The 13,747-nt window shown below is 46.7% G+C and overlaps 1 long non-coding RNA gene across 2 annotated transcripts in view; it reads left to right on the top strand.

Moving 5' to 3' along the window:
- The window catches only part of LOC141171464 (uncharacterized), a 150,798-nt gene that overhangs the window by 85,012 nt on the left and 52,039 nt on the right, over positions 1–13,747 (top strand). For both annotated transcript variants that reach the window (XR_012252331.1, XR_012252330.1), the window contains one exon: positions 8,317–8,380. This is a non-coding gene — a long non-coding RNA (uncharacterized lncRNA). The remainder of the gene's footprint in view (positions 1–8,316; positions 8,381–13,747) is intronic.

Below are 13,747 nucleotides of genomic sequence, written 5' to 3'. Positions count from 1 at the left end.
GGGTGCAGGTCACCTGAGCTCAGACACAGAGAAGCAGATAAAAGGTGGGAGCCATCTTTAGAGTTCAGTCAGAGCAGGAGAGAGAGAGAGCTGACAGGGAGCCGAGGCTCAGCCTGAGCTCAGCTCCACGAGGCAGGCCTAGAGAAAAGGCCGGGGCCAGAGAGGAGAAAAGAAGAAGGAGAAGGAATGGAAGGAGAAGAGACAGAGGAGTAGAAGTGCTCCAGAAACAAGAAGGCAGAAGGGACCGTAAGAGAGCAGAACGGATAGCAACCGTTGCAAACCCGCGTTATATCGGGTGAAGGGTCAGGCTGTGGAAGGGTACCGGATTCCCAAGTTGGTGGAGGTAAATCATCCCTCAGCCAAGAACCGGAGGTCGTGATCATTTATTGGTGCGACCCCCCGCCAAACCTGCTAGGAAGGCGCCATATAGGATAGCGGGAAGCGGAGGCCAACGCTTACCCGACACGGTCCGCGGTAGCTGGACAGAAGTTTGGTCACTGGTGGGGCACGAGAGGCCAGAGAAAGGACAGAAGGGAGTTCTGTGCCATACTCCTGAATAGCCTGGGGGTTGACCGAGCTCCTCACCTGGTGGACGCAGCCCGGCTTGGGCAGTCATTTCTGACAGAAGTGACATGGATAACAACTGTGAGTAAAAACCCTGGACTGCACCATTCGACTCAGTGTGATCTTTGCTGCGCCTACACCATCACCCCCAGCATCCACCTACACTGCCCTGAGGCCACACTCTTCCCGTGGGGAGTCATCCTACCCCTGTGCTGCACACCAACACCAGCCTCAGCGGTCTGCCTCGCAGCGGCGGTTATCCCTGACCGCAATCCACGGGTGGCGTAGTCGGACATTCAAAACACTGATAAATAGACTGCCACCATTTGGTCTGACCACCCTGAGCCACGGGATCGGGTTGCCACTACTACCCCCAGCATCGTACAGAAGGCCCGGTTCCGGGTACCCCACGGCCCAGGGGGCGCGTCATATGTAGACGACATTTTGATTTGTTTTAAACAAGAAAGGGATAAAGAAAACATTCTAAAAATCCTGAAGCAACATTTCAAAATCAAAGACTTGGGAAATGTAAAACAGTACCTAGGAATACAGGTAGAAAGAGAAGAAGACGGAAGTTTCCTACTGAATCAAAATCACATGATTCAAGACATAACAGAAAAATTTGGATTAAAGGATGCAAAAACAGTAAAGTCTCCAATGGAAACTAATTATGAACAGTGAAAAAAATATGCTACCAAATAATGAAGAATACAGAACAGCAATAGGAAAACTACTGTATCTAGCGACCGTTACAAGACCAGACATCGCAGCCCGCAGTAGGAATCCTGAGTAGAAAGGTATCAAAACCAAATAAAGCTGATTGGAATGCCGTGAAGAGAGTAATGCGTTATTTGAAAGGAACTAGCAATGTTAAGCTGAAATTACCCACAAGTGATAATTGCATTTTAACAGGATATGTTGATGCAGATTGGGCTGGAGATCCAACTGACAGAAGATCTACCAGTGGACATATTTTTTTTCTCTCAGGTGGACCAATAAGTTGGACAAGTAAGAAACAGTCAATTGTGACACTGTCTTCAACAGAAGCAGAATATGTTGCCGCAGCACATGCGAGTCAAGAAGTACTGTGGTTAATTGTTGACAGAATTAGGACAACCACAGTTGGAACCAACAAAACTGAAAGAGGACAATCAAGGATGTCTTGTTCTTGCTCAGATGGAAAGAGTCAATCCAAGAACAAAGCATATTGATGTGAAATATCATTTCTTGAGAGATCATCAGGAACAAGGAGTCTTGAAGTTAGAGTATTGTCCTACTGAAGAAATGACAGCAGACATCTTCACGAAGGCGTTGAATGCTGATAAACACCAGAGACTAATAAAAAAGTTGGGTTTGATTGAATAAGTCCTTATTGTTGAGAAAGGGCGCTGGCATATGCAACAGATTAGGACTTATTATAAGTGAAAGGAGGACTTTATACTAACCAGACAGCAGATGGCGATAGTGTGTAAAGTTATATGCTTGCTGTAATGGTGGGGAGGAAAGCTCCCAATTGTTGGTTGTTTTTACTTCCTGTGTTTCTTTTTTTCCTGAATGTGTTATGTCAGCAGCACACGAACTGTGTGACACTGAATTGTATCTCATGTTTAACCAGTATGAAGTAAATACTGTTTACTCAAGATATCTTGCTGATTGAAGCTCTCGTAAGTACAGTGGTGACTGTAAGAAGATGCACTCTGCGACAGCGGGGTCCATACGGGGTCAGTAATGGGGAGCGCTGGTTCATCTTCAATACTGGGGTGTCTACGTGGTGGTTCAACATCACCTGAGCAGGAGGAGGATGATGAGGAGTCAGAAAAATAAAGAAAGGTGGGATCCTCTCCTTCACTTTCAGTGTTGGAGCTAAGGAAAGTGTATGCCTCCTCCACTGAGTAGCGAGTTTGGGACGGACGGGACGACATTTTTTTTATGTATGTGGTGTTTGTAAGTACTTTATTCAGTTTTGTGTGTGAGAGTGCTTGGTGTAAACTTTTTTTTTTAAAAAAGAAAAAAAGCTACAACCGGAGGTGGTGCAAGGGGGGAAGGAAAAAAAAGTCAGTGAAAAAAAAAAAGTGTAAAACAGTGAGTACGAGTGCGGATTAGTGATCTGCGTCACTCATCAATGCTCGGCGGCTGCTGAATGTGCGCATGAAGGTGGTGCAAAGGTGGGGGGAAATGGACAGGGACAAAAAAAAGTCCTGGAAAGCAGTGAGCACGGACGTTGATCAGTGACTTGCCAAAAATCGTGCAATCAAGTATTGATCAGTGATCAAATACTGATCAGAGCTTGGTGGCATAAAGTGGGTGTGGGAAGGGGGTAAAAAGAGGGTGGGAAGGGGGGAGAGGGGGATTGGGGTGGATGAAGAGAGATCAGGCAGGGATCAGGGATTAAAAAATATTCTTTCTGTTGTCTTCTTTCTTCTGTCTTTTTCAATGGCTGGAGCAGCGATTGTCATGCTACAGGCTTCTGTGGCACCGCAAGGAACAGCACGGCGAATGATCGGACAGCGTGACCGTCGTATACAAAAAAAAGTTAGTGAAAAAAGTGTAAAACAGCGAGCACGAGTGCTGATCAGTGACTTGCGGCACCAATCAACACTCAGCGGCTGCTGGATGTGCACACGGAGGTGGTGCAAAGGGGGGGGGGGGGGAATGGACAGGGACAAAAGAAAGTCCTGGAAAAAAGTGAGCATGGATGTTGATCAGTGACGTTCAGTGACGATCAGTGATGTTGCTCAGCCGCTGCAGGACGCATGAAAAAAAAAACTGCCAAAAATTGTGCGATCAAGTATTGATCAACGATCAAATACTGATCAGTGCTCGGTGTCAGAAAGTGGGAGTGGGGAAGGGGGTAAAATGAGGGTGGGATGGGGTAGAGGGGGATTGGGGTGGATGAGGAGAGATAGGGCAGGGATCAGGGATTAAAAATTATTCTTTCTGTTGTTTTCTTTCTTCTGTCTTCTTCAGCAGCAGGAGCAGCGATTGTTGTGTCAACAGAGGCTTCTGTGGTCCCACAAGGCCCAGCACGGCGCACGATCAGACAGCATGACCGCCCTGTACAATAAATAGTGAAAAAAAAGTGTAAAGCTGTGAGCACAAGTGCTGATCAGTGATTTGCGTCACCGATCAGCGCTCGGCAGCTGCTGGATGTGCGCACGGACGTGGTGCAAAGGGGGTGGGGTAGAAAAATGGATAGGGACAAAAGAAAGTCATGGAAAACAGTAAGCACGGACGTTGATCAGTGACTTGCAAAAAAAACTGCCAAAAATTGAGCGATCAAGTACTGATCAGTGCTCAGTGGCAGAAAGCGGGGTGGGGAGGGTGGTAAAAAGAGGGGGGGAGGGGACGGAGGGGGATTGAGGTGGATGAGGAGAGATCAGGCAGGAATCTTCTTACTGGTGTCTTCTGTCTCATCTCTTCTTTCGTCTGTCTTCTTTCAGCAACAGGCAGCAGGAAGAGCGATTATGGTGTCACAGGCTTCTGTGGCACCACGAGGCCCAGCACAGCGCAGATCTGACAGTGTGACTGCCCTGTACAAAACTTCAGCTACTATGAGGACGTGCAGGGCAGTCACAGAGCTGTGATTTGTGCAATCGATATCATCGTCAATCATCTGATTGCCTGAAACACTGAGAAATGCTGCGATAGGCTGTTCAGAATTGAACAGCCAATCTTAGCGATCGCAGTTGCGGGGGGACGGCGACACCCCCCAGGACACCGCTGCCATCTACCCTAAGGTAAGATGGCGCTGGAATTTTGATGCGTTCACCGCGACTTCGGTTGTGGTGCCGCATTAAGCGTGAGGTGTAATAATATGTACCTGGTCATTGAGGCCCAGGGCACAGAGACGTATTATTACACCTCAAGTCAAAAAAGAGGTTAATATCTATCATTTATTTTGCACTGCAGCTGGTTAAACATCACTTCTTCGGACAGACTCTGCATACTTACACTGTTCATAGTCTTTCATTGGCTTGTAGGACAGCACTGCTCCTGAGTTTAAGCTCGTACTAACACAGACATAAATCACAGCTGGTCAAAGAGAACTCCTCCTGGAAGCCATATGTTCTGTTCTGCTGTCTCCTAGAAGGATTGTCTCTAGCTGTTATGTCTGATTCCAATGAATGTGCACGCTCCTATTTGGATCAAATCGCTTTTTGTACTGTGTAAATTTTCTGTTAAACAGTCAGCAACAATTATTCTCTGGATGTGGACTGTCTTTTTGTAAGCTACTGTAACATGCATAATATGTATATGGTTCAGCATTAACTTAATTAGTTTATATTGAATTTCTCTGCTCTACTAAATTTAATTCATTTCATGACAATTTTTTTTGCAGCAGTGATACCAATGCAGTTATAAGAAATCCCGTTAGACAGATCCATGAATGTGTTTGGTTGGTGCCTATGATACGTATTCCCTTTGTAAATTAGTCTCATTTGCATTATAGTCCCATGTGACTTGTAGTTAACACATGTGTTTCATTTTTGCAATAATGTTCTGCCTCTGTTGTGATTGGCTTAGAGTTGCTTTAAATAGTTTACTCAGTATACATCACTACATCCTATGACTAAGGGCGCTTGGACCCTAGAAACACGTCATGTTTTTATATATTTTTTGACTCCATGTTTTTAATGAATCTTCAATAAAGCATGAAATAATTTTTATATATTGTTGGACGGACGTGCTGCTTACTTTCCTTTCTTCAAATCTTTGGCTGAACTTCACCAGCAGGACCGGCACCCGACACACAGATTTCAACTTTCAGCATTAGAAGACATTGCGTGGTGAGCTCATAATCCCCCCTCTCTCCATCCAATAAATTGACTCAATCTTTGCATTCTGTGTCGGTGTGTGCCACACTAAGCATGGAGAACAGAAAGAAGAGAAGAGAACTGTCCTTCAGAAGCAAAATTGCTGAAACATATCAACAATCTCAAGGTTACAAGTCAATCTCCAGATATCTTGATACTCCACAGTTCTGAGTTTTTTCCAAGTAGAGTCTGTGTTTTGCAGATCTATATTACAGGTACAATCACACACAAAGGTGAAGCATGAATGCGGTTGACACAATAAACCGCATTCCTGCTTCACCTTGGTGTGTGATTGTATCTCGAGCAAGGCAGATTCTGAACCACCAAATTCCTCAATTATTGGATTCTTTCACATTGGTGATCCTGCAGCAGCCCTTATATTAAATACCGTAGGTTACTTTGTAGGAATGAAAATGTAAGGCATGGATGAGCATAAAAACGGTGGCATAATCTCCTGACAGTGCCCCCTCAAATCAAGCTCTGGCCACTCCATAGGGCTAACTCTAGAAGCAATTCCTACTTTGTTCAGACGTCAGAGAACCAATGCAGCCTGTGATTGGCTGCAGCTGTCAGGTGACTAGAAAAACGAGTCATCAGCTTTTTTTCTAATGGTGTGCTCGTCTAGCAACGATGAGACGAAGTACGGTATACCACAATTTGTGAATTAGTGGTGGACTTCTTACTAGGAAAATCTTACCAACAAAGTTGCCATGCTCACTATTTATTTATTTTACTCACTCATATAGAGCTATTAATTCCACAGCGCTTTACATACAGTTGTGCTCAAAAGTTTACATACTCTGGCAGAATTTTTCCTTTTTTGGCCTTGTTTCAGAGAATATGAATGATAACAAAAAAACTTTTTCTCCACTCATGGTTATTGGTTGGGTGAAGCCTTTTATAATCAAACTAATGTGTTTTATTTTTTTAAATCTTAAGGACAACCAAACACATCCAAATGACCCTGATCAAAAGTTCACATACCCTGGTGATTTTGACCTGATATCATGTACAGAATTTGACACAAATGGGTTTGAATGGCTACTAAAGGTAACATCCTCACCTGTGACCTGTTTGCTTGTAATCAGTATGTGTGCATAAAAGCTGAGTTAGTTTCTGGGATCCAGACAGACTCTTGCATCTTTCATCCAGCCACTGACGTTTCTGGATTGTGAGTCATGGGGAAAGCAAAAAAATTGTCAACAGATCTACGGTAAAAGGTAGTTGAACTGTATAACACAGGAAAGGGAAACAAAAAAATATCCAAGGAATTGATAATGCCAGTCAGCAGCGTTCAAACTGTGATTAACAAATGGAAAATCAGGGGTTCTGTAAAAACCAAACCACAGTCAGGTAGACCAACAAAAATTTTAGCCACAACTGCCAGGAAAATTTTGTGGGATGCAAAGAAAAACCCACAAATAACATCAGCTGAAATTCAGGACTCTCTGAACACTAGCGGTGTGACTGTTTCAAGATTCACAATAAGGAGGCACTTGAAGAAAAATGGGCTGCATGGTCGAGTCACCAAAAGAAAGCCATTATTGCGAAAATGCCCAAAGTATCTTGCCTACAATACGCCAAACGGCACAGAGACAAGCCTCAAAACTTCTGGAACAAGGTAATTTGGAGTGATGAGACCAAAAACACAGGAAACTTGGTAAAAGTTGAAGGAAAGATGAATGCAGCACGTTATCAGGAAATACTGGAGGCAGATTTGCACTCATCAGCCCGGAAGCTGCGTATGGGACGTACTTGGACGTTCCAACATGACAATGATCCAAAACACAAGGCCAAGTCGACCTGTCATTGGCTACAGCAGAACGAAGTGAAGGTTCTGGAGTGGTCATCTCAGTCTCCTGACCTCAATATCATTGAGCCACTCTGGCGAGATCTCAAGCGCGCAGTTCATGCTAGACAGCCCAGGAACTTACAGAAACTGCAGGCTTTTTGCCAAGAAGAATGGGCAGCTTTACCATCTGAGAAAATAAAGAACCTCATCCACAACTACCACAAAAGACTTCAATCTGTCATTGATGTTAGAGGGGGCAATACACGGTATTAAGAACTGCGGTATGTGAACTTTTGATCAGGGTCATTTGGATGTTTTTGTTTGTCATTAAGATTTAAAAAGAGAAAACACATTAGTTTGACAATAAATGGCTTCACCCAACCAATAACCATGAGTGGAGAAAAAGTTTTTTTGTTATCATTCATATTCTCTGAAACAAGACCAAGAAAGGAAAAATTCTGCCGGGGTGTGTAAACTTTTGAGCACAACTGTACATTATAATCACTGTCCCCATTGGGACTCACAATCTATATTCCCTATCAGTATGTCTTTGTGGGAGAAAACCAGAGAACCTGGAGGAAATCCACACAAACACAGAGGAAACATACAAACTCCTTGCAGATGTCGTCCTTGGTGGGATTTTAACCCAGGGTCCAGCGCTGCAAGGCTGCAATGCTAACCACTGAGTCACCCTGCTGTTCATGTAGACAAAACATATGCAGCTTAAATCCAGACCTTCCATATAAACTCCTTTGCTCATGTGCACTATCCTTAAAGGTTTTTTTTTTTTCAATTCATACTTAGGAGAACACTAATTCCCAGCTGCCCAGCTTCCTTTTTGTGCGGTTGTATGATTGACAGTCTGGACTAGAGGCATTGTTGTTCCGCTGGCCCAAACTGTGCGTCTTCTATGCTGCTGCCAGAGGCATCTTTGTCTCTGCAGCATTGGAGGAGTGCAGTGGCACTGAAGCTGGTCCTGATCCAGCTTGCTTCAGCATTGCTTCTAGGAGACCGGTCACACCTGAGCTGCAAACAATAAAAATTAAAAATGCTTTAGTTCTTGAGAATGTAGAGGATTTTTAATAACAAGTATATTGCAAAATTGCTTTTGTTTTTACAAGAGCTTTAACTTTTTTTCCCATTTAGATGATGAGACTACCCCTTTAAATGGAAGAGGTGAAGGAGGAAGAAAACATGGTTGGCTCCTGTGGTAACAATACGCTGCTTTTCTATATTTTATTTTCACATTTTTAAATTGGAACATCAGACAAAATAAGAGCAAGCAAAATACGGATATATATATATATTTTTAATGTACTTACAACCAGGCCCTTGGCGTGGCCTATGCCTCGATGCACCATTACACCCTCCTATATATTAAAGCCAGGCTTTGGTCTGTATTAACAGTGCTCTAACTAACAACTAACGTTGTCTAAAATCAGCTTGCAAATCTGCACTTGCGCACTGAAACTGGAGGAATGCAGCAATGTGCTCCGTTGTCAGTGTGGGCATATAGAACGTGGCTGTGGGCTCGTTCTGACGTTTAGTTCTTTCCTGTCTTCATGTATCTTCATTGTAGAGGAGGGGTATTGAAGTGAGCAGAATGAATGCCGGCATGCGCATGTAGCAGGGCCTTCTCCTCCTCATTGAACCATTTTGGTTATGTTTCTGGATCTTCAGGTGGCAACCACAGACAAGCAGGAACCCATCATTAAAATGCACCCACAGCCACATTTTGCACACTAGCACTGACACTTGGGCTGTGCTGCTGTGCTCCTCCAGTTTCCAGTCACGTCGCAAGTACAGAACGCACTCGTTTTAGACAGTTCTCGCTCTTACCAAGTGCTGTCAATCAAGACAAGAGACTGCTTTTAATATGCAAATATTAGAGCATAACCGTGAACAAAGGCATAGCCATGCAAACTATGCACCGAAGCTCACTCATTTGCATATTAAATAAAAGTATATTTTTCAGCAAATATTAAGCTAAACTGTATATGCTTGGTATGATTATTATAGGGGCTACATCCTCTACCTAAATATTTGTGCAATTTAATTGGCATTTTGGTTGTTTCATTTTGGGGGTTACGGACTCCATTTATGTAAGCTTAAAAATAATTTCACCCAACAAATATTTTGCTTGTGCATTGGGTGATTGGCAGCCTGTTTAGATAGACCGATATTTGGTTTTCAATTATCGGCTGCAGTGTGAATGCACTTTAAAGACAAACTAAATTTTTGGAAGATTTTTCTGTATAAGGGTATGTGCCCACGTAGCATTTTTCAAGCGTATATGCTGCGGAATTTCCGCAGCGTAAACGCTTGTGAAACGCTATGTAATCCGCACCCCATGGTCCCCAAGGGGATTCCGCAAGTTTAATGCCCATGCTGCGGATTTTTCCGCAGCGTTTTTGATGCGCAGAAAAATCCGCAGCATGTCAATTAATTTTGCGTTTCCGCAAGCGGAATTGCCTTTGCAATGCAAGAAAAAACGCAAGCCAATTCCGCATGTGGAAATCGCGCGATAAACGCACGATAAACGCGTGCGGAATTCCGCATGCGTTTATCCGGGAGAGGACATGCAGAAATGAAGCAGAAATTTTCTTCTTCATTTCCGCAGCGTGGGCACAAAGCCTTAGGGTCATTAAAGAAGTTGTCCACTACTTTTACATTGATGCCCTATCCTATCTACTGAGCCTCGCTCTTTAGTGAGGTCTTTTGAGCTATTGGTGGGGTCTCAGAACCTGGTTTCCTACAAATCTGCTCGGAATTAAAGGGGTTGTCCACTACTTTTACATTGATGCCCTATCCATAGGATAGGGCATCAATGTATGATCGCGGCACCCCCACCGATCAGCTGTCATCGGCGCCTCCCATTCAATTGAACAGTGGAGCCCCGCAGGTAAGCACTTCCGGCCACTTGACGGCGGAGCCCCACAGGTAAGCACTTCCGGCCGGTGACAGCTGATCGGCGGGGGTGCCGCATGCGGGACCCTGGCCGATCATACATTGATGCCCTATCCTATGGATAGGGCATCAATGTAAAAGTAGGGGACAACCCCTTTAATTCCGAGCAGATTTGTAGGAAACCAGGTTCTGAGACCTCACTGAAGAGCGAGGCTCAGTAGATAGGAGAGCACAGAGTGAAATACATTAAAATGTCATAGGCTCCTGTCTCCTGAGCTGAGCACTTCTAAAAGGTCTTTTGAGAAATTGGTGGGGGTCTCTTGTCCCAGACTTGCAGCAATCTACACAAAATTAGCGGCCCTAAAACATATAAGATATCCCCCAAAAGTTAAGTTTAAATATTTAATAGCACTACTGCCTGTGCCTAATTTGTATTGTGGTTCTTATATGGTCTGCAGTCTAATTATGGCCTTTAACAACAATTCCCATAATCTACTTATCATTGTTAAGGACATAGTGGGAGTCGCAGTTTCATGCGATATAATTGTAAATGGGGCTGATCTGACATTGCAATTGACCGCTGTAATAGACTTGGTGCTGTAGTCATGTATTGATGGTGATGTCCCAGCTCCTCCTGTTATTTCTATATGCCCCAGCCCCTCTTGTGATGTGTATATGCCTCCAGCCCTTCCTCTGATGTATATATGCCCCCAGCATCTCCTATGATGTATAAATGCCCCAATCGTCTCGTGTGATGTATAAATGTCCACATCGTCTCGTGTGATATATATGCCCCCAGCATGTCCTGTGATGTATATATGCCCCCAGCGTCTCCAGTGATGTATATATGCCCCCCAGCGTCTCCTGTGATGTATATATGCCCTCAGCGTCTCCTGTGATGTCTATGCCCCCAGTATCTCCAGTAATGTATATATGCCCCCAGCGTCTCCTGTGATGTATATGCCCCCAGCGTCTCCTGTGATGTATATATGCCCCCAGCATCTCGTGATGTATATGCCCCCCAGTGTCTCCTGTGATGTCTATGTCCCCAGCCTCTCCTGTGATGTGTACAAGCCACCAGCCACTCCTGTAATGTCTATATACCCCCAGCGTCTCCAGTGATGTGTATATGCCCCCAGTGTCTCATGTGATGTATATACCCCCAGCATCTCAAGTGATGTATATGCCCCCAGCGTCTCCAGTGATGTATATGCCCCCCAGTGTCTTCTGTGATGTCTATATGTCCCCAGCCTCTCCTGTGATGTGTACAAGCCCCAGCCACTCCTGTAATGTCTATATACCCCCAGCGTCTCCTGTGATGTACATGCCCCCAGCCACTCTGTAGCATCGGCGTCTCTGCCCCCTGACAGGCTGAGACGCTGCCCCCCTTACTGCCGCGTTCCTGGCCAGGCGTCTTCCGGCCCTCCTGCTGCTGCTGCTGGCGCACGCAGCTTCCCAAGTCTTGTGCTTAGGGCACGCGCGCTCCCTCCCTCTTAAAGGGGCCGCACGCGCCGTCCTAAGGAGTCCCCGGCCAATGGCCGGAGGACCTCTCATATAAAAGGCACCTCCTCCAAAATTGAGGTGCCCGTGCAAGGTTGTAGCTCTGTGTTCTAAACTCTGCTTCAGCCCTCAGGTCCCGCTGCTAGTCTGACTACCAGTCCAGTCCTCCAGCCTGACTACCAGTCCAGTCCTCTAGCCTGACTACCAGTCCAGTCCATCAGCCTGTCTACCTGTGTCCGCCAGCCAAGTACACTCTCCAGCCCGACGGTCTGCCTACGGTCCTAACCCGCCAGTCTGTCTATGGGCCAGGCTTGCCTGCCTACCCGGAAAACGTACCAGTTACCTGCCGTGCCTACCAGCCAGCCTACCTGGAGGCTCCTGCCAGTTACTCGTGGTGTCTGCCAGTCCGTCTTCCCGGATCACCCGTCAGCCTGTCTGCCATGCTCATCTGCTGTACCGGTCAGTCCCTGTCTTCTGACCCGTGGGAGTCACCTGCTCTCATACAAAGACTGGTCCAGAGTAGCACCTGGTCCTTCTGCACGGTCCTTCCTGGTTCACGGAGTCAATTGAGCCGCCGTGCAACCTTGGTCAGTCCGAGTTGATACCTAGTTACGCCCCTCTGGTCCCTCCTTGCACCGCAGCACAGAGGTTCCACCACCCGGATCCGTAACAGTTTGCACGGGCCATGGAACCCCGTGGCCCCCAGGCTCCTTCGCTTGCTGACCTGTACCAGGAGGTTTCTCATCAGAGATCCCAACAGGAAACCATCCTGACCTACCTGCGGTCTGTCAACTCTCGCCTAGACACGCTGTCCATCCCACCAGTATCCGCCTCGAGCCGAGCGACACCCGCTCCGGCGGCGCCTCTGCCTACCAGTGCCACGGCATCCAGCTCAGGACCCCAGCTCTCTGAGCCTCCTCGTTTCGGAGGTGACCCCATCTTATGTCGGGGTTTTCTGAACCAGTGCACACTGCACTTTGAACTACTGGCACATCAGTTTCCCTCCGACCCGGCCAAGGCGTTCATCATATCTCACCTCACCGGGGAAGCATTGGCATGGCTAAACCCTCTATGGGAGAGAGGGGATCCCCTGGTGTCCGATCTTCCGGCTTTCCTCACTGCCTTCCGGAAGGTCTTCGATGAGCCCGGACGAAGGACTTCTACTGCCTCCTCATTGCTCCGACTCCGCCAAGGGAATCTCACCGTGGGCCAGTATGCCATACAGTTTCGTACCCTCGCTTCTGAGCTTGCCTGGAACAACGAGGCCCTAGTGTCCACCTTCTGGGAGGGTCTTTCCGAATGGATCAAGGACTAGCTAGCCGGCCGGGACATTCCTACCACCCTGGATGACCTGGTGTTACTAGCTACCCGGATTGACATCCGTTTCCTGGAACGAGCTAAGGAGACTACCCGGGAGAGAAGACTTCCTCGTCTTGCTCCTGGTTTCCAGAAACCTGCCTCCCAACCTGCAACTCCCCGGGCACGCTTGCCCGAACCCATGCAGATCGACCAGACCAAGATGGTCAAGTCTCGCCAAGAAACACGCCGTGTGGAGGGGAGCTGTTTCTACTGCGGTACTAAGGAGCATCTGATCCGTTCCTGCCCGGAGAAGGCGGGAAACTCCAGTGTCTAGGACCACTCGGAGAGGTCGTCCTAGGCAAGAGTAAATCCTTGACTCTATCCGTTTCTATTTCCTGTGGAGAGATCCGCTTCTTTGAAACCGTCCACCTGGATTCCGGAGCCGCTGGGAATCTCATTGCTCAGTCCCTTGTAGAGAAGTATCAGATTCCCACCAAACCTCTGGCTGAACCATTGGCAGTCACTTCCATGGATGGAAGACTCCTTCCGGTGACCATCTTGCTCACCACAGAGCCTGTAACCCTTCAGGTGGGAATGCTGCACTCGGAGAGGATCTCCTTCCATGTGCTATCCGAACTCTCTCACTCCCTTTTGCTAGGTCTACCCTGGCTACAGAGACATGAACCCGTTCTGAATTGACGATCCGGTGAAATGCTCCTTTGTGGGCAGGATTGCCATGAGACCTGCCTGGTTCCGGTTCGCCCGGTTCGACCTCCATCTACCCCGGCTAATTTACCCGGTCTATCGGCACCTTACTGGTCCTATGCAGATGTCTTCAACAAGAAGGAGGCAGAGACACTGTCACCGCATA

This window comes from Phyllobates terribilis, unplaced genomic scaffold, assembly GCF_046119375.1.
Source record: "Phyllobates terribilis strain yellow unplaced genomic scaffold, ASM4611937v1 Scaffold_1__5_contigs__length_1240528914, whole genome shotgun sequence".
NCBI classification, from domain to species: Eukaryota; Metazoa; Chordata; class Amphibia; order Anura; family Dendrobatidae; genus Phyllobates; species Phyllobates terribilis.
This window is presented reverse-complemented; position numbering and strand designations above follow the sequence as displayed.